This window comes from Theropithecus gelada, chromosome 7a, assembly GCF_003255815.1.
Source record: "Theropithecus gelada isolate Dixy chromosome 7a, Tgel_1.0, whole genome shotgun sequence".
NCBI lineage: Eukaryota > Metazoa > Chordata > Mammalia > Primates > Cercopithecidae > Theropithecus > Theropithecus gelada.
Window position 1 is genome coordinate 39,986,080 of NC_037674.1, and position 21,291 is coordinate 40,007,370.

Consider the following 21,291-nt stretch of genomic DNA (forward strand, 5'->3'; position numbering starts at 1 on the left):
AAGTTAAGTACTATTATTATCCATTTTACAGATGGGAAAACTAGATGCCAGAGGTTAAGCCAGGAAATGGTAGAACAGGATTCAAAATCTCTAGTTTTATGTAGTTGAGCCTTTTTTTTTCAGACAGTCTCACTCTGTCGCCCAGGATCACCCAGCCTGGAGGGCAGTCGTGAGATCTTCACTCACTGCAGCCTCTGCCTCCTGGGTTCAAGCAATTCGCCTGCCTCAGCCTCCCGAGTAGCTGGGGTTATAGGTGCCCACCACAACACCTGGCTAATTTTTGTATTTTTTTAGTAGAGACAACGTTTCACCATGTTGGTCAGGCTGGCCTCAAACTCCTGACCTCAAGTGACCTCCCAAAGTGCTAGTGTTACAGGTATGAGCCACCATGCCTGGCCTTGAGTCTTTGTTTGGTTCTGACTGCCTAGGAATATAGGTAGCTATTCTACTTAGTGTTGCTGGGAAGTTGCCCTTAAGGAAGTGACATTTAGGCTGATACCGAAAGATAAAAAGCTACATATGCAAAAGTTGAGAAAGGGAAAGAGGAGTTTTAGGCAGAGAGTACAGCAAGTGCAAAGGCCTGAGGGGAAATGGGTTTGACATGGTTCTTTAAACAAAAATGTCACCTTCTGAGTGAGTTCTTCCCTGAATACTATATTTAAAACTGGCCAGGTGTGGTAGCTGATGCCTGTAATTCCAACACCTTGAGAGGCAGAAGCAGGCAGATCATTTGAGTCTGGAAGTTCAAGACCAGCCTGAGCCACATTGTGAGACCTCCTTCTTTACAAAACATCAATTCACTGGGCATGATGGCATGTGCCTGCAGTCCCAGCTACTTGGGAGACTGAGATGGGAGGATCACTTGAGCCAGGAAGATTGATCAAGGCTGCAGTGCACCATAATTATACCACTGCACTCCAGCCTGAGTGACAGAGGAAAACCCAATCTCAAAAAAATTAAAAAAGAATAAAATAAAATCACCTGCCTACACAAACTTTCTATACCTTCTTCCCTGTTTTATTTTCTCCATAACACTTATTACTGCCCCATATACTATATAATTTATTTCGGTTGTCTCTCCCACAATGGGATATAAGCTTCATGAGGACAGGGATGTTTGACTGATTTGTTCATTGTTATTGCCAGGGCCTCTCTTAGCCCATGGGACTTTGTACAGTAAATTAGAAAAGAAGGCCAGGCGCGGTGGCTCACACCTATAATCCCAGCACTTTGGGAGGCCGAGGCGGGCAGATCGCCTGAGGTCGGGAGTTCAAGACCAGCCTGACTTCTAAGGAGTTTGATGTTTTCTTTTATTTTTTCTAAATAGCAGTCAATTGACAAGTCCCATGGAATACTTTTCATTAAATCAACTAGCCTGACTTCTAAGGAGTTTGATCTTTTCTTTTTTCTAAATAACAGTCAACTGACAAGTCCCATGGAATACTTTTCATTAAATCATAATCTGTATTTTCAAAAAGCAGTGCAAGTAATTCTGCAGTAGAGTTAGTGGTCAAGTTAGTGGTCCAACTTTCCTTTTTTTTTTTTTTTTTTTTGAGACAGAGTCTTGCTCCATCGCCCAGGCTGGAGTGCAGTGGTGCAATCTTGGCTCACTGCAAGCTCCGCTCCCAGGCAAGTTCATGCCATTCTTCTGCCTCAGCCTCTCGAGTAGCTGGGACTACAGGTGCATGCCACCACACCTGGCTAATTTTTTTTTATTTTTTATTTTCTTTTTGTATTTTTAGTAGAGACGGGGTTTCACCTTGTTGGACAGGGTGGTCTCGATCTGACCTCGCGATCCCCTGCCTCAGCCTCCCAAAGTGTTGAGATTACAGGCGTGAGCCACCAAACCCGGCCAGTGGTCCAACTTTCAATGCTTTTGGGCCTTGACTTCAGGGATCCATCTCCTGCCTATTTCATCCTTGTCTATTTGGCATTTTACTTTGTCTGCAAATGTGGGTTTACCATGTTCTTTCAAACTCTGTGCAAGGGAGTTTGGGATGAACTATATGTAAAATGATCATTTTTTCTTGTAACCCCAAATCCAGACACAGTAGGATGAAGTTTTTAATCAGGGTTATCGCAGAAAACCCAGGACCTCAGGTCCTTGTGATTGAATGGTGAGTAAAGGGGAAAATGAGGCCACTTGAACATTATTCTGTTTAGGAACTTGCTGTATGAATTAGTAGAGACCATCACATTTTTCATCAATTCCTACTCTCACCACACACCCCATTGCCCCCGCCAAAAACTACCAGCTTCCTCTGATGTTATGATTTAGGGGCCCTGCCCTGTTTACTGAGGATATAACAGCTGGAATTATGGCACTATTTTAGCCTTTTTTGAGCTTTTATTTCTCTTTCATGCTGGATTTTTTTTTTTTTTTTTTGGCACCCACGCTCCATTTGAGAATTTACTTTCTCTTTGAGAAGTTTTTGTTGGCAGTTTTTTGTTTTATTGCCTTTTCTGCGATAGGTTAAGGATACAGCTTAGTAAAGAAGGAACCTGCAAGGATTTATTGATGGAGTTCCTGTCCCACCATGCCCTAGGCCTAGTACATACATGCTTCTGATGAATCACTGCTGTTAGTATTTAGTGTCTCCTGATCCTCATAGTCCATATTATGCAAAGCATAGAATCTGCCCAAGGGACTTAACAGCTGAGTCACTCACTTGATCTGTTCTCTTTCACTCTTTCTTCCCTTTGTTGGTGGCTGCAGGGAAGAATATGAAAGATATAAAACTGTAAGCAAGAAAAAATCCTGACTATGTATCTTTATTGCTGCTTGGAAAGTGGCCTGGGAGTTCAAATGCACGGATTTGAAGGTTTGTGCAGCTGCCACAGATAACCTGCTCTCATTGGGATGAGGATGAAGTATTTCCACATGATTGCTCAAGTCCCTTTTCTCTTTGCCCTGATGCCCCCTCCCTGTTCTCTATTTCATTAATTGCTTAGCAGTTGCTGATGCAATTAAAATGAGATGTGTCTTCAGCCTCTGTGGTTTGCTGTCAGAGCCCTCTTTCTAAGGTCTTTATATTACTGCTAGGGATGAGTGAACATCTGATTTTGAAGCAAGAGGAGGGAGGGACCTGTGGCTGTAGTTAAATACATTTTTCTAAAACCGGCAGCTTGCAGAATTGGACTTCTCCTGAAATTATTCATTTTACCAAGCCACGCCCTAGTCCCTTATGCTGCTCATTAGTAAGGCTTATATATGGCAGCACAGTATATAGAAATGAATCCTGCTGAATTGCTTTTGTTGGTGATGTGGAAAGTATTTTTCATTTTTAACTAAGAGAGAACAAGAAGGAAACAGCCACAAAGTGTGAAAGAGTCAAAACCAAATCCAGGGGTTTCTGTGAAAGACAAGAATCTGAATAGGTTTAAAGGGCTGGAACACTTAACAATCCCCCAGGAAGTGCTGATGCTGCCAGTCTGGAGACCACACTTTGAGTAGTTCTGGCCTAAGCATAATCCCTTACACATAGCTAAGACTCAATATTTGTTGACCAGGTTTTCTCATAGTCTCTCTTAGAATGTGATAGTTTACAAAGATTTTTTTAAAAAACACTTCATTTAACATTTTTTGAGACAGGGTCTTGCTATATGGCCCAGGCTGATTTTGAACTCCTTGGTTCAAGCAGTCCTCCTGCCTTGGCCTCCCAAAGTTCTGGGATTACAGGCATGAGCTACCATGCCCGGCCTTTCCAAAGATTTTTATCAGCATTTACTTTCAAGCAAAACTGGTCGATTAAAATCATTGCCTGAGCTTTGTACTTTTAAGCCCACCCTCTCTCACAGTTCTCTTATTCATGTTCCTTCCTAGCTGTGTGTCTGTTAGGGTGCTTGATTCTGAAATGCAAAGATGTAGTTACTCTGCAACTTAAATGTTTTTGTTTTGTTTGTTTTTTTGAGAAGAAGTCTCACTCTGTTACCCAGGCTGGAATGCAGTGGTGCGATCTTGGCTCACTGCAACCTCTACCTCCTGGGTTCAAGGGATTCTCCTATCTCAGCCTCCTGAGTAGCTGGGACTACAGGTGCGCACCACCACATCCAGCTAATTTTTGTATTTTTAGTAGAGATGGGGTTTCACCATATTGGTCAGGCTGGTCTTGAACTCCTGACCTTAGGTGATCCACCTGCCTTGGCCTCCCAAAATGCTGGGCTTACAGGCGTGAGCCACTTCGCCTGGCCCATTTTGTTTGTTTTATTAAGAGACAGGGTTTCAGGCTGGGCGTGGTGGCTCATGCCTATAATCCCAGCACTTGGGGAGGCTGAGGCGGGCAGATCACCTAAGGTTGGGAGTTCGAGACCACAGCCTGACCAACATGGAAAAACCTTGTCTCTACTAAAAATACCAAAAAAAAAAAAAAAAAAAATTAGCAGGGTATGGTGACACATGCTTGTAACCCCAGCTACTCGGGAGGCTGAGGCAGGAGAATCACTTGAACCCGGGAGGTGGATGTTTCAGTGAGCCGAGATCGTGCCATTGCACTGCAGCCTGGGCAACAAGAGCGAACCTCCATCTCAAAAAAAAAAAAAAAGAGGGTTTCACGCTGTCGCGCAGGCTGGAGTACAGTGATGCAATCAGAACTCACTGCAGCCTTGAACTCTTGGCTTCAAGTAATCCTCCCACCTCAGCCTCCTGAGTAAGTAGGACTACAGGTGTGTGTCACCGTGCCTGGCTTTTAGGTGTCTTTTTCTTTTCTTGTTTTATTATATTTTTTGTGGAGATGGAGTCTTGCTATGTTGCCCAGGCTACTTTCAGACTCCAGGCCTCAAGTAATCATCCAGCTTCGGCCCCCCAAAGTGCTGGGATTATAGGCATGAGGCACCACACCCAGCCTATTTTAAAGATAAATGTATTATTTCCATTGCTTTATAGTTTTAATTGTATTAGTAAACAAATATGTTGTTGTTATTAAGTTTAAATATACTTCTTACAGAGGTTGAGGCTACATTGTATACAGTCTATATTAATCCTTCAAATGCTAATTAATATTTTAGATATCCTATGTAGTTGCATGAAGTTAGTGGGAATTTTTCTCGGCCGTAGTTTAAATCTGCCCTTTAATCCCTTTTCCTAGTATCCTAACTATTCTACATGAGATTGCTGGATTTATTGTAGACATAAGTGACAAGACCTAAGGGAACGGAAAGGACGGCTTGAATGTCTCCTACTTAACATTTCTTATGAAGAGAGAAAAGGAGAGATTTTCCTTTTTTACACCAGTGTTTTGAACATTGACACTTAAGAGACTGGATGTGGGGAGTGGAAGAAAGAAGAGGGGTAGGCCAGGCGTGGTGGCTCACACTTGTAATCCCAGAACTTTGGGAGGCTGAGGCAGGTGGATCACCTGAGGTCTGGAGTTCGAGACCAGCCTAACCAACATGGAGAAACCCATCTCTACTAAAAAACAAATACAAAATTAGCTGGGAGTGGTGGCACATGCCTGTATTCCCAGCTACTCAGGAGGCTGAGGCAGAAAAATCACTGGAACCTGGGAGGCAGAGGTTGCAGTGAGCCTAGATCGCACCATTGCACTCCAGTCTAGGCAACAAGAACTCCATTTCAAAGAAAAAAAAAAAAAAGGAAGAGGGGGAAAACCAGAGGTTATCTATAATCAGTAGCATTTTTTTACACATATAGAATTTCTGGCAATAATAATCTCTTGGACACGGGATGGGAATAACAACCATGGAGGAACTTCTGTTTTCTTAGGAGGTCAACATGTTTATTTTCTCTTGATACTGAATTCTCTTTTCTTATTCATGGTTTTGTATACTATTAATTATATAAATTAATGGGATCCCAGGTAGTATTTGTATATTTACAAAAAGGTTATGAAACTTTAGCAAGGTGAACTTAAAGATAGCCACTTGAATTTTGCCAAAATTTGGAACTTAATCTACATTCTAACCAAGCAAGCTGGTTTTATCTGAGAAAATATAAACAATTACTTGACATACTTGAGAAATTAATAAAAATGGGGACTAATCAGGAAACTAACCTTGAGAAACCAAAACCCCCGGTTTGACTTATTTTAGGTCAAATTTATCTACTTAGTTTATATTATAACTTACAGGTTTAAATGTGGTTATTAATAATAATCTTTTATTCAGTGTCTACTTACTGCCAATTTCATGAGGCTTTCTTTAAACATTAATACTGAGTTTAGGCTAGCTTAAATGTATTATAAATTCTGATACAGATTTCTCTAGTCATGTGCTTCTTAGTTACTATGTCAATTCAGAATTTATCATCAGATTTTTGTTCTGGAAATAAAAAACAAAAAAGTCAACACGTCACTGCTATAAATTATATCCAAGAATGGGGGCTAAAATAAACCTGCAATATCTTGAAAAATTTAACTTCCATGCCCTATTCTAGAAAGCTACTGGATATTTTCTACAAAAAGGAAGATGTGATAGAGGAAAGACGAAATTCAATAAACCATAAAGGTTAAAGGAATCCTCAAAATAGTGGATGGAGCCAGGCGTGGTGGCTCAAGCCTATAATCCCAGCACTTTGGGAGACTGAAGCAAATGGAACACTTGAGGTGGTCAGGAGTTCGAGACCAGCCTTGGGGGTAGAGGTTGTTGCAGTAAGCTGAGATGGTGCCACTGCACTCCAGCCTGGGAGACAGAGCGAGACTCCATCTCAAAAAAAAAAAAAGAAGAATGAACTGAGGGCCTAATTTAAGAATCTTATATATATAAAGAAAACAAGGCTGGGTGTGGGGGCACATGTTGTAATCCCAGCTACTTGGGAGGCTGAGACAGGAGAATCGCTTGAACCCAGGAGTCAGAGGTTGCAGTGAGCAGAGATTGCACCACTGCACTCCAGCCTGGGCAACAAGAGTGAAACTCCGTCTCAAAAAAAGAAAACAGGCTTAGTTCAGTGGCTCATGCCTGTAAACTCAACACTTTGGGAGGTCAAGGTGAGAGGACTGCTTGAGGCCAGGAGTTCAAGACTAGCCTGGGCAACATAGTGAAACCCACCCCGCTTGCCTGCAAGTAAACAGAAAAAATAAAAATAAAATATAGATAAATATTTTTTATCTGCTTGTTAGGATATGAATGACTTTGCAAGTGTGACTGCATAGGGAAAATAGCATAAAGGAAAAGATTGATAGATTTTTACTTAATAAAAGTTTAAGATTTATTTTTTATTTTATTTTTTTGAGAGAGTCTCGCACTGTCGCCCAGCCTGGAGTGCAATGGCGTGATCTCAGCTCACTGTGCCCGGCCACAATTTTTTTTTATATCAAAAAAGATTACGAACATTACTGAATGATCTTGCTTCACTGCAGTCCTAAATCTTGTCATTAGTCTATTTTAGTTATCTTATAGATTCTGGAGTTGCTCCGTCTTATTCTTTACTTGGAATGATTAATTTACAGGAAAATTAATTAATAAGATTTATGGGCCGGGCGCAGTTGCTCACGACTGTAATCACAGCACCTTGGGAGGCGGAGGCAGGCGGATCACAAGGTCAGGAGTTCGAGACCAGCCTGACCAACATGGTGAAACCCTGTCTCTACTAAAAATACAAAAATTAGCCGTGTGTGGTGGCATGCACCTGTAGTCCTAGCTAAGTCAGGAGGCTGAGGCAGGAGAATAGCTTGAACCCACGAGGTGGAGGTTGCAGTAGCCGAGATCGTGCCATTACACTGTGGCCTGGGTGACAGAACAATACTCTGTCTCAAAAAAAAAAAAAAAAAATTATGACCAGACACGGTGGCTCAGGCCTGTAATTCTAGCACTTTGGGAGGCCAAGTTGCATGGATTGCATGAGCTCAGGAGTTTAAGACCAGCCTGAGCACTTGGCGAAATCCCATCTGTACAAAAAAGTACAAAAACTATCAGGGTATGCTGGCATGTGCGTGCAGTCCTGGCTACTGTAGAGGCTGAGGTGGGCGGATTGCTTGAGCCCAAGAAGTTGAGGCTGCAGCGAGCTTTGATAGGGCCACTATATTCCAGCCTGGGTGATAGAGAGAGACCTTGTCTCAGAAAAAACAACAAAATTGTGCAGGATCTGGAGTTTTAAAAAATTTGAAAAATTTACGTTAAAAATTATAAAACAAAAAGATTTGCATCTGCATTTTGCTATTTATTTTTCTATGTCTTTTTTATTCCCCTTTCCCTCCATCACAGACCTCTTTTGTGTTAAACAGATATGTTCTATTGTATATATTGTAAGGAGACCCATCTCTACAAAAAATTTAAGAATTAGCTAGAACAGGAAAAAAAACAAAAAAGAACTAGCTAGGAGTGATGGCGCATGCATGCCTATAGTCTCAGCTACTTGGGAGGCTGAGGTGGGAGGATCAGTTGAGCCCAGGAGGTCGAGCTGCAGTCAGTTGTGATTGTTGCACTGCTCTACAGTCTGGGTGATAGAGCAAGACCCTGTCTCAAAAAAAAAAAAAAAAAAAAAAAGCCAGGCGCATGGCTCACACCTGAAATCCCAGCACTTTGGGAGGCCTAGGTGGGTGGATCATTTGAGGTCAGGGGTTCGATACCAGCCTGGCCAACATGGTGAAACCTTGTCTCCACTAAAAGTACAAAAAAAATTAGGCGTGGTGGCGCGTGCCTGTAGTCTCAGCTACTTGGGAGGGTGAGGCAGGAGAATCACTTAAACCCAGGAGGCAGAGGTTACAGTGAGCTGAGATCTTGCTACTGCACTTCAGCCTGGGTGACACAGTGAGACTTTTTTTTAAGTGTGTCTCAAAAAAAAAAAAGCTTTTGTTTTCGTATAGCTCTGTTCCTTTCTTTGTCCTTTGTGCTATTATTGTCATGCAAATGCATACACCTATCAACACAGATTATAAATATTGCTTTATGCAGTTGTCTTTTAAGTCAGATACGAGAAAAAAGTTATAAATAAAAAATACGTTTATACAGTCTTTTCTATTTACCTACTATGGTAGGTAGGCAGAATACTGCCTCCTCCAAAAAATCTATTTCTTATTCCCTGGAACCTGTGAATATGTTACCTTACTTGGCAAAAGAGATTTTATAGATGTGATTAAATTAAGGATTTTGAGGTGGGGAGTTAGCCTGGATTATCCACTTTTTCCAATGTAATCACAAGAGTTCTTGTAAGGGAAACAAGGGAGTAAGAGAGTCAGAGTCAGAGAGATTTAAAGATGGTATACTACTTGGTTTGAAGATGGAGGTAGGGGATGAGCCAAGGAATTCAGATAGCCTCTTAAAGCCTAGAAAAGGCAAGAAAAATGGATTCTCTCCTAGAGCCTCCACAAAGAAATCTTAATTTCTGCTGCTGACATCTTAATTTTAGCTCAGAGAGAACCATTTTAGACTTTTGAACTCCAGAACTATATGATAATAAATTTGCATTGTTTTAAGCCACTAAGTTTTTAGTAATAGTTTCTTATTGCTGCTGTAACTTAATACAGCTATGGGGGAGTTAGCTTTACTGACGTTCTTTCTTTGTATGGATTCAAGTTATTGCCTAGGGCCCTATCATTTTGCTTAAATATTCCCTTTAGTATTTCTTGTAGGGCAGGTCTACTAGCAATGAACTCTCTGAGTTCTTTTCTTTTCTTTTCTTTTTTGAGACAGAATCTCGTTCTGTTGGCTAGGCTGAAGTATAGTGGCGAAGTCTGCAGCCTCTGCCTCCTGGGTTGAAGTGATTCTCCTGGCTCAGCCTCCCAAGTAGCTGGGACTACAGGCATATGCCACCATGCCCGACTAATTTTTATATTTTTAGTAGAGATGGGATTTCACCATGTTGGCCAGGCTGTCTTGAACTCCTGACCTCAAGCAATTTGCCTGCCTTGGCCTCTCAAAGTGCTGGGATTACAGGCGTGAGCCACCGTGCCCAGCCAGTGTCTAGCTTCTTTCAATTTATGAGATTCATCTCTATTCTCTATTACGTTTCCACCAACAGTGTACAAGGATTTCCCAAAATCCTTAACATTTGTTATTGTCCACTTTTTAGTGGGTTTGAAGTGATATCTCATTGTGATTTTGATGTGCATTTCCCTAATGGCTAGTGATTCTGAGCGTTTATTCATGCACATATTGGCCATTTATAGGTCTTCTTTGAGAAAATACCTATTTAGATCTTTTGGCCATTTTTATTTGGGTTATCTTTATTTTTAATTGAGTCGCAAGAGTTTTTCTTAATATATTCTGGAGACAAGTCCTTTATCAGATATGTGATTTGTAAATATTTTTTCTTCCAGTCTCTTCTTCTTTTCACTTTTTTTTTTTTTTAAGGTGGAGTTTCTTATTACCCATCCTAGGTGCCGTGGTGCAATCTCGGCTCACTGCAACCTCCACCTCCTGGGTTCAAGCGATTCTCCTGCCTCAGCCTTCTGAGTAACTGGGACTACAGGCGCCTACCATCACACCCAGCTAATTTTCTGTATTTTTAGCTGAAATGGGGTTTCGGCATGTTGGCCAGGCTGGTCTTGAGCTCCTGACCTCAGGTGATCTGCCCACCTCGACCTCCCAAAGTGCTGGGATTTTAGGCGTGAGCCACTGCTGCACCCAGCCTTTTTTTACTTTCTCAATGGTCCTCAGTTCTGTCTTTATCTTACTTGACCTTTCAGCAGATTTGATTGCTCTCTTCTTCATATACCCAGAATTCCACTTTTTTTTTTTTTTTTTTTTTTTTTTTTTTTGTAGAGACAGGGTCTCGCTGTGTTGCTTAGGTTCAGGTTGGCTTCAGCAATCCTCCCACCTCCCACAGTGCTGGAATTACAGGCATGATGCCTGAACTGCTACTTATTTTTAATCTCTCCAACTTCTAAACGCTGAAGTGTCTCAAGGCTCCATTTTCAAACTGCTTATTCTATCACACCCATTCTCTTTGTTATCTCCTCTGCTCTCATTTATATGCTGACAACTTCAGAATTACTGTAAGTCTCATATATTCATCTGCCTACTTAACATTTCTACTTAGTTATCTGATAGGCATTTCAAACTTAATATGTTCAAAACTAGACTCCTGATTTTTTTTCTCCAAAACCTGATCCTTTCTCAATCAGTTTTTCTAATTGCTTGGGGCCAAGGAGTCATCCTTGAATCCTCATTCTTTCCCTCCCCACATTGAATCTACCAGCAAATTCTTCTGGCTCTATGTTTATTATATATTGAATGTAATCTGTTCTCACTAACTCCACTGCTGCCAGCCTGTTCCAAAACCACTGCTTAAACTCTTCTGGATTGTTGTAATAGCCCCTGACTAGTCTCCCCTGTCTTTGGTGCCCTATAGCCTTTTCTCAACATGGCAGCCAGACTAATTCTTTTAAAGCATGTCAAATTATTTCATTCTTGTATTGAAAACCCCATAGTGGCTTCCTGTATCATTCAGAAAAACCCAAAGTCCTTACAGTCACTTATATCATCTAGCCCTTATTTCCATTCGGACCTCATTTATTCTCTCCTCTGCTTCTTTCATTCTTTTCTGTCACACTAGCTTCCTTAATATTCATCACTCAAGACATGCCCACCTTATAGCCTTTGTGCATGCTGTTCCTTCTGCCTGTAATGCAAACCTTTCAGTTATCCTCATGGTTTCACTAACAGTGCTATGCAGAGCCATATTGGAGCCAGAGGTAAAAGGAAAAATTAATAATATTAACCTGATCTTTAAATTTTGATATTTGTTTATTGTGGATTTTTTGCTTTAATTTTGTTTTGTTTTTATTCAGAGACAGTTTCACTTTGTTGCCCATGACAGATGCGGTGGCATAATCATAGCTCACTGTGGCCTCAAACTCAATAATAATAATAATAATGATAGTTTTTGGCCCATAAAAATGGGAACTTTATATGCTTGACCAAATAATTTTACCTCAGAATTTTAAAGGTATGATGTCATTGCCTTCCATCTTCCAGTTAGTATTATCTTCTTCTAATTCTTTTTTTTTTTTGAGACGGAGCCTTGCTCTGTCGCCCAGGCTGGAGTGCAGTGGCTGGATCTCAGCTCACTGCAAGCTTCGCCTCCCAGGTTTACGCCATTATCCTGCCTCAGCCTCCCGAGTAGCTGGGACTACAGGCGCCCGCCACCTCACCCGGCTAGTTTTTTTTTTTGTATTTTTTTTTTTTTAGTAGAGACGGGGTTTCACTGTGTTAGCCAGGATGGTCTCGATCTCCTGACCTTGTGATCCACCCGTCTCGGCCTCCCAAAGTGCTGGGATTACAGGCTTGAGCCACCGCACCTGGCCTTCTAATTCTTAATATTCTGAAATTTTATTGTGATGTGCTTTTACGTGGAGTTCTTTTCATCTATACTACTAGTTGCTAAGTGCTTTTTGTTCTGCTCCCTGCATGGTCTCTATTTGCTACAAGTTCATTCTTTGATTCGTTTCCACTCATGTTATTAGAGGGTTTCTATCAAATGTCTTGTCATTCTTGATTATCCTCTTGTATTTAAAAGTGAGATGTGTCCGGCCAGACGCAGTGGCTTACGCCTGTAATCCCAGCACTTTCGGAGGCCAAGGTGGGTGGATCACGAGGTCAGGAGTTCAAGACCAGCCTGGCCAATATAGTGAAACCCCGTCTCTACTAAAAATACAAATATTAGCCGGGCATGGTTGCATGCCCCTGTAGTCCCAGCTACTCGGGAGGCTGAGGCAGGAGAATGGTATGAACCCGGGAGGTAGAGCTTGCAGTGAGCCGAGATTGCGCCACTGCACTCCAGCCTGGGCGACAGGCGAGACTCCATCTCAAAAAATAAAATATAATAATAAAATAAAATAAGTAAAATAAAATAAAATAGTGAGATATGATAGTCCTGTTTTAGAAGCTCTGTTTTCATTGGTGGGGCTTGTCATTTGGTGGCCCTTACTATAGAAGTTGATTGACCATTGATGAGGGATTATCCACCTTCCAGCATCTGTAGGTCTTTTGTCTTAGGCAAGTCATTTTTCCCTCAGAGGAATCAACCCATCTTTTGCCTGCTTTCTCATAGCCCAGGGGAGCAAAAAGGGGTTTGTGTTTGACTGTTGTTGTCAGTGTTGCACTTCATCTCTGTTCGTAGTTGTGCATGGTGCGGGTGAGTACCCAGCCTGTCTGTTCAACATATTCTGAGTAAATGTTCAGACTTGTGCTAGAATCGTGAAGGTAGGGGAGGTGGGAGGAGGCTGCCTTGGGTAGTAGAGATGATCTAGAGCTCTGATTGTATCTTTTAGGACTTTGAGCGATCTTCCTGTTTTGAACCCTACGCTCTTTTCAGAGTACTTGATGCCACAAATTGCTGATCTTTTCCTGGGTTTTGAGTGTTTGCTAACATAGTTTCACCTCTACCAATTTTATAGGCTTAGGTTTCATCTTTTTTTGGTCTCTAAGTTAACGTTTATCCATCTGCTTTCCAGTTCCCAAAATGGTTTTCACATCTCTTGTCTGCTATTCTCTTCTCTCTTGCTCTTTGTCCTCAAGGATTTATGCCAATTTTTATTCATTTGGTTTCATTTTAACAAGGTTTTAAAAGAGAAAAGAGTGGAATGTATAAGTAGAGCAACTCACCCTCAGTTTTACAGGGTGTTCCTTTTAAGAGGGTTCCCTCCTGATCAGAACTAGGATCTCTGACTTGGCACTTTGGGAGGCCGAGGGAAGTGGATTGTTCGAGTCTAGGAGTTCAAGATCAGCCTGGGCAACATGGCAAAACCCAGTCTGTATTTTAATTTATTTATTATCTATTTATTTTTATTTATTTATTTTTTGAGACAGAGTCTTGCTCTGTCACCTGACTGACAGACTGGAGTCCAATGGCCTGATCTCTACTCACTGCCACCTCAGCCTCCCAAGAAGCTGGGATTACAGTTATGTGCCACCATCCCTGGCTCATTTTTGTATTTTTAGTAGAGACAGGGTTTCACCATGTTGGCCAGGCTGGTCTCAAACTCCTGGCCTCAAGTAATCCACCCACCCAGCCTCTCAAAGTGCTGGGGTTACAGGAATGAGCCACCACGCCTGGTCAGCCACTGCACCCAGCCCCGTCTCTATTTTTATTTTTATTTTCTTCAGGCTTAATTCACTTTATTTTTCTTGTATAAAAACCCTATGTTGTAGCCACAGCTGGAGCCTGGGCCCACTGCACGGAGACTCTGGTGTGGGTCTTGACAAGGTGGTCAGTGAATTCCTGATAGGGAGACTTGGTAAATACAGTTTCCTTCCAGAGGTCGGGGTCAGGTAGCTGTAGGTCTTAGAGATGGCATCAAAGTTGGCCTTGGCGAAGTTGCCCAGGGTGGCAGTGCAGCCCCGGGCTGAGGTGTAGCAGTCATCGATACCAGCCATCATGAGCAGCTTCTTGGGCACAGGCGCTGAGACGATGCTAGTGCCCCTGGGTGCAGGGATGAGGCGCACCAGCACAGAGCCGCAGCCGCCTGTCACCTTGCAAGGGACGGTGTGGGGCTTGCCGATGTTGTTCCCCCAGTAGCCTCTGCGCACGGGGACAGTGGAGAGTTTGGCCAGGATGATGGCCCCACGGATGGCGGTGGCCACCTCCTTGGAGCACTTAACACCCAGGCCGACGTGGCCATTGTAGTCCCCGATAGAAACAAACGCCTTGAAACTGGTGCGCTGGCCAGCACTGGTCTGCTTCTGCACCAGCATAATCTTCAAAACCTCGTCTTTGAGAGAGGCCCGCAAGAAAAAGTCAATTATCGGCCGGGCGCGGTGGCTCAAGCCTGTAATCCCAGCACTTTGGGAGGCCGAGACGGGCGGATCACGAGGTCAGGAGATCGAGACCATCCTGGCTAACACGGTGAAACCCCGTCTCTACTAAAAATTACAAAAAACTAGCCGGGCGAGGTGGCGGGTGCCTGTAGTCCCAGCTACTCGGGAGGCTGAGGCCGGAGAATGGCGTGAACCCGGGAGGCGGAGCTTGCAGTGAGCCGAGATCCGGCCACTGCACTCCAGCCTGGGTGACAGAGCAAGACTCCGTCTCAAAAAAAAAAAAAAAGAAAAAGTCAATTATCTCAGATTCCTTAACGGGCAGGGAGAAGAGGTAGATCTCCAGGGACTTGATCTTCATGTCCTTGACCAAGCGGCCCAGCTTGGTGAGGGGCATCCACTCCTTATCCTCGGCCTTGCCTCGGCGAGTTCCATGGCCTTGGCCCGGCCCGTCCACTGCCGCGACCCCGCCCCGGATGCCACTGCTGAAACCTCCGCGGAAGCCACCGCGGTTCCCCATCCCAGGGCCACTAGGCCCCGCCGCTGCACCGGCGTCATCCGCCATTAGGTGTTTTCTCGGAGAAGAAGTATTTTTATTTTTATTTCTTTTTTTGAGATGGAGTTTCGCTCTTGTTGTCCAGGCTGGAGTGCAATGGTGCAAGCTCGGCTCACGGCAACCTTCACCTCCCAGCTTCAAGCGATTCTCCTGCCTCAGCCTCCTGAGTAGCTGGGACTATGGGCGCATGCCACCATGCCCAGCTAATTTTTGTATTTTTAGTAGAGATGGGGTTTCACCATGTTGGCCAGGATAGTCTGAATCTCTTGACCTCGTGATCCACACGCCTCAGCCACCCAAAGTGCTGGGATTACAGGCGTGAGCCACCACGCCTGGCTGCTAGTTTGAAAAATATAAAAAAATAAATAAGGAACTAGGCTTTCTAAGAAAACAAACAAACAAACAAACAAAACAAAGAGGGGGCCCTGCTTAAGGTATTTGAAACGAAGGGTTAAAATCTATCCTGGACCTGGTGTGGTGGCTCATGCCTACAATCCCAGAACTTTGAGAGGCCGAGGTGGGAGGATCACTTGAGGTCAGGAATTTGAGACCAGCCTGGCCAACATGGCGAAAATTTGTCTCTACTAAAAATACAAAAATTAGGCGTGGTGATGCACGCCTGTAATTCCAGCTACTCGGGAGGCTGAGGCACAAGAATCACTTGCACCTGGGAGGCAGAGGTTGCAGTGAGCCAAGATCATGCCACTGCAGTCCAGCCTGGGTGACAGAGCCAGACTCTGGGGGGAAAAAAAAAAATCCAACCTGAGCTTGATTCACAGTGCCTTGAACTTGTTTAGCCCTGAGGAAGGCAGCGTCTCTAATTCACAATGGTCTTATGCTGAGGGTAGCCTTGGACATATGTATTTGTTGCTGTTGTCTTTAGCTAGTAACTTGAATCTGAGGTATATTTCTGCTTTGTTTCTTTAAAATTCTGTAGTAAATTGTTAATGGTTTTTCCTGGGTGAAGATATCTTTTTTTTTTTTTTTTTTGGTAAATGTCCCTATGTATTTCCTGTGAATATAGTAACAAATTAGTTTTATCTGTAAATCTCTAGACTAGTTTCCAGTGTAGCTAGCTAGCTGACACCTAACTGGGCACTCAGTAACCTCAGTTAATGCTCATTGACTTTTGCTCTCATGCCATCCAAACTCAGACTCAAGCATGACTTTATTACTTCAAAATTCTGAGTAACAAATTCTTGTCCCATAAACAGTGACTCACAGAAGGAGACTGATTCTAAAGCATTGTGAAATATATTTTTTACTTTTTTTACTTTTTGTTTTTTTGTTTGGTTTTGTTTTTTGAGACAGAGTCTTCCTTTGTTGTTCAGACTAGAGTGCAGGGGCATGATCATGGCTCATTGCCACCTCCACTTTCCAGGCTTAACTGATCTTCCCACCTCAGCCTCCTGAGTAGCAGGGACCACAGATATGTGACACCATACCTGGCTAATTGTTATTTTTGTAGAAATGGGGTCTTGCCATGTTGCCCACACTAGTCTTAAACTCCTGGGCTCAAGGGATCTTCCCACTTCGGCCTCCTAAAGTGCTGGGATTACAGGTGTGAGCCAACACGTTTGGCCTGAAATATATTTTTTAAATTGAAATAATGTATAAAAGGAAATACACCTCGTGAAGGCTAGTTAACTGATGACCTTGTTCAGTATTCAAGGAGAAGTTAAAAGTTAGTTCTCAAAGAAGACAATAGATGCAGAGTTCATGTTGAAGGGAGTTTGTTGTCCTGTTCATGTCCTACCTAATTCTACTACTCACCATCTTTGATTTCTTAACTTTGGCATAAAGAAGAGAGAAGAAGGAGAAGAAAGGAGATAAAGAATAACTATTGGGGGCTGGGCGCAGTGGCTCACGCCTATAATCCCAGCACTTTGGGAGGCCAAGGCAGGCGAATCATGAGGTCAGGAGATCGAGACCATCCTGGCTAACATGGTGGAAACCCCATCTCTAGTAAAAATACAAAAAAATTAGCCGGGCGTGGTGGCAGGCCCCTGTAGTCCCAGCTACTCGGGAGGTTGAGACAGGAGAATGGCGTGAACCCGGGAGGCAGAGCTTGCAGTGAGCCGAGATTGCGCCATTGCACTCCAGCCTGGGCGACAGAGCCAGACTCCATCTCAAAAAAAAAAAAAGAATAACTATTAAGCCGGGCATGGTGGCTCATGCACTTTGGGAGGCTGAGGCAGACAGATTGCCTGAGTTCAGGAGTTCGAGAACAGCCTGGGCAACATGGTGAAACCCTGTCTCTACTAAAGTACAAAAAATTAGCTGGGCGTGGCGTCGTGCGCCTGTAATCCCAGCTACTCTGGAGGCCGAGGCAGGAGAATTGCTTGAACCCGGGAGGCGGAGGTTGCAGTGAGCCGAAATCGTGCCACTGCACTCCAGCCTGGCGACAGAGTGAGACTCCGTCTCAAAAAAAAAAAAGAATAACTTGAGCTGACAATGAGTATCAGCAACATTTTCTACTGTGGCCTTTGTAGCTACAGACTGGTACTGGTCCATGGCCTGTTAGGAACCTGGCCCCACAGCAGGAGGTGAGCAGTGGCTGAGCAAGGATTAGCATCTGAGCTCTGCCTCCTGTCAGATCAGCAGCAGCATTAGATTCTCATAGGAGCAGGAACCCTATTGTGAACTGCACATGAGAGGGACCTAAGTTATGCGTTCCTTATGTGAATCTAACAAATGCCTGATGATCTGAGGTGGAACAGTTATATCCCTGAACCATCCCCCCTCCCGCCAACCCCCCTCTGTCTGTGGAAAAATTGTCTTCCAGGAAATTGGTCCCTGGTGCCAAAAAGGTTGGGGACCAGTGCTTTATGGGAATACTGGGTAGAATATTGATTATTGCAGTATTGGAACACAATTAAAGACAGCAAAAATCTTGAGTTCAGTAAAACAAAATACTTCTCAAATGTATTAGACCCATCATATATGCTTTTTAATTAGTTGTCTCTAGTTTTAACCTTTCCCATATATTTCAAACAGAGAGACAGCTATAATGTAGCAACCTGTGGCTCTTGTCTTTTATTTCCAGAATAATGATGTTTTTCTTTAAGATAATAATTTCTTTTCTTTGTAGCTTTTCTTCCTATGAGTTGTTATCTCTGCCTGTTGCTTTCTAGAAGAGGATCCAAAAGGAAAATGCTTTGCTGTTTAATCAATGTTTTAGGAGAGGCTGTTCTACAGAACTGAGAATGACATAATTTAACTCACAAGGATGGCAAAAACTAAAAGAATTAGTTTATCTGTTTAGAGTATCTGAAGAAAATATCTGCTCATTGTTCTCTAAAGTGGATCTTGCCACCCACCAGTTGTTGAAATCTCAGCCTTGTCTTTGTACATCTCAGTGTGGAAAGAGGTCAGGGAAAAAATCCTATCTTGCCATCTTCCTTTATATATGGATTGGTTATTGTTTAGATGAAACTGTATCTATCTGACAGTGGCATATCTGTAGTACCTAGCAGCACAGTACCTACTAGTAGTAGGGCTTCAGTACATTTTTTTTTTTTTTTTTTTTGCGTAAATCCTGAAGTAACTATTAAGTTCTGGGACAGTAGTTCAAAGGGCATAATAAAAAGGGATGAAACATCAAGTTTCTGGAAAATTGTGGTGTATTTGTGTATTTTCTTGCATTTGTGCAGAGACTAGTAAAAGTAAACCTAATTAGATTTTCAAAAGTATTCATTGATTATACTCGAAAAATATTTATGGAGTACTTCCTGTGATCAGGCACAGTGTTAACCCCTGGTATAGAGTGTTGAAGGAGACCTTTAGGAGTCATGAAAGAGGGAATACCCTCCTTCATGAAACTTCCAGCAGTTTATTCTGGTAAGGAAACACTATAAAAATAGCTCTTCTGCCTGAGATAAGTGTTACAAAGGAAAATTACTCCTGATTGTCTATGAATGTGGTGTCTCCAGGTTAATTTTTCTGAAAACGAATGTGGATAGTAGAGTCTCTAAAGAAGTTATCAGGCCAGGCACTGTGGATCACTTGAGGCCAGGAGTTTGAAATGAGCCTGGCCAACAGGGCAAAACCCCACCTCTACTAAAAACACAAAAATTAGCCAGGCGTGGTGGCACACGGCTGTAATTCCAGCTACCAGTGAGGCTGAGGCAAGACAATCGCTTGAACCTAGGAGGCAGAGGTTGCAGTGAGCCAAGATCGCGCCATTGCACTCCGCCTGGGTGACAGAGCAAGACTCTGTCTCGGGGGAAAAAAATATATATATATAATATATATATATGATGGGTGAGACATATATGTCCTTTGTATGTACTTGTTAGAAATGCAAAGATGATATTTTTGATATATAATGCTCTCTCCCTCCATTCTTGCAGTTTGGCTTGATTTATTTAATTTCTTGTTAGCTCTTTTTTTAAAAATGATTGTGAGAGACTGGGTGTATTATATTTGTAATACACATATTTCTGTGGGGCTCAAAAGTTGTGATTTTCAGCCAGGTGTAGTGGCTTACACCTGTAATCTCAGCACTTTGGGAGGCTGAGGCAGGAGGATCTCTTGGGCCAGGAGTGTGAGACCAGCCTAGGCAACATAGTGAGACTCTGTCTGTACATGCATTCATAAAAAAAAATTGTGACTTTTTTTTTTCAACACCTATCATGCTTGGACCCTAAGCCTGATGTCAATCCAGAATCATTGGGTTTAGGTGCTGCTTTTATCTAAGTCCTAGCATTTTGAAGAGGTTCCTACTTGGCAGTGAAAATGCCTGTCTGAATGTAGAGATTCTCATTTTGATGGATACAGGTAATAAAACTCAAGTTAATAGTAGTGCTGTTAAGGATAGCTGCTTTTGATGGTTATACCAGTTTGTATTTAGATAGGATTAGGGCTGAGTGTGGTGGCTCATGCCTGTAATCCCAGCACTTTGGGAGGCTGAGGCCAGAGAATTGCTTGAGCTCAGGAGTTTGAGACCAGCCGGTAACATAGTGAGACCTTGTCTCTACAAAAAAAAAAAATGCCAGGTATCGTGGCAGGCACTTGTAGTCCCAGCTCCTCAAGTGTCTGGGGTGGGAGGATCACTTGAGCCTGGGAGGCAGAGGTTGTAGTGAGCTGAGATCACAGCACTGTACTCCAGCCTAGGTGACAGAGCAAGACGCTGTCTCAAAAAAAAAAACAAAAGGACTGGGCGCGGTTTCTCACGCCTGTAATCCCAGCACTTTGGGAGGCCAAGGCAGGTGAATCACAGGGTCAAGAGATCGAGACCGTCCTGGCCAACATGGTGAAACCCCTTCTCTACTAAGAATACTAAAATTGGCCGGGCGCGGTGGCTCAAGCCTGTAATCCCAGCACTTTGGGAGGCCGAGACAGGCGGATCACGAGGTCAGGAGATCGAGACCATCCTGGCTAACAGGGTGAAACCCCGTCTCTATTAAGAAATACAAAAAACTAGCCGGGCGAGGTGGCGGGCGCCTGTAGTCCCAGCTACTCGGGAGGCTGAGGCCGGAGAATGGCGTGAACCCGGGAGGCGGAGCTTGCAGTGAGCTGAGATCCGGCCACTGCACTCCAGCCTGGGCGACAGAGCGAGACTCCGTCTCAAAAAAAAAAAAAAAAAAAGAATACTAAAATTAGCTGGGCATCGTGGAGCACGCCTGTAGTCCCAGCTACTTGGGAGGCTGAGGCAGGAGAATCGCTTAAACCCAGGAGGCAGAGGTTGCAGTAAGTCAAGATGGTGCCACTGCACTCCAGCCTGGCGACAGAGCAAGACTCCGTCTCAAAAATAAATAAATAAATAAATAATTAAAAAAGGATTAGAGGCCGGGCGCGGTGGCTCAAGCCTGTAATCCTAGCACTTTGGGAGGCCGAGACGGGCGGATCACGAGGTCAGGAGATCGAGACCATCCTGGCTAATACGGTGAAACCCCGTCTCTACTAAAAAATACAAAAAAAAAACTAGCCGGGCGAGGTGGCGAGCGCCTGTAGTCCCCGCTACTCGGGAGGCTGAGCCAGGAGAATGGCCTAAACCCGGGAGGCGGAGCTTGCAGTGAGCAGAGATCCGGCCACTGCACTCCAGCCTGGGTGACAGAGCGAGACTCCGTCTCAAAAAAAAAAAAAAA

General features: G+C 43.4%; 1 protein-coding gene and 1 pseudogene across 2 annotated transcripts in view; one reads left to right on the plus strand and one right to left on the minus strand.

Annotated features, from left to right (window-relative positions):
- The window catches only part of ZNF609 (zinc finger protein 609), a 237,652-nt gene that overhangs the window by 114,094 nt on the left and 102,267 nt on the right, over positions 1-21,291 (plus strand). The window lies entirely within an intron of this gene.
- On the minus strand, positions 14,001-15,215 carry LOC112627917 (annotated as a pseudogene). Its single transcript, XR_003120245.1, has 2 exons — positions 14,952-15,215; positions 14,001-14,638 (listed from the first exon to the last, which is right to left on the minus strand). The product of XR_003120245.1 is annotated as a 40S ribosomal protein S2-like (transcript).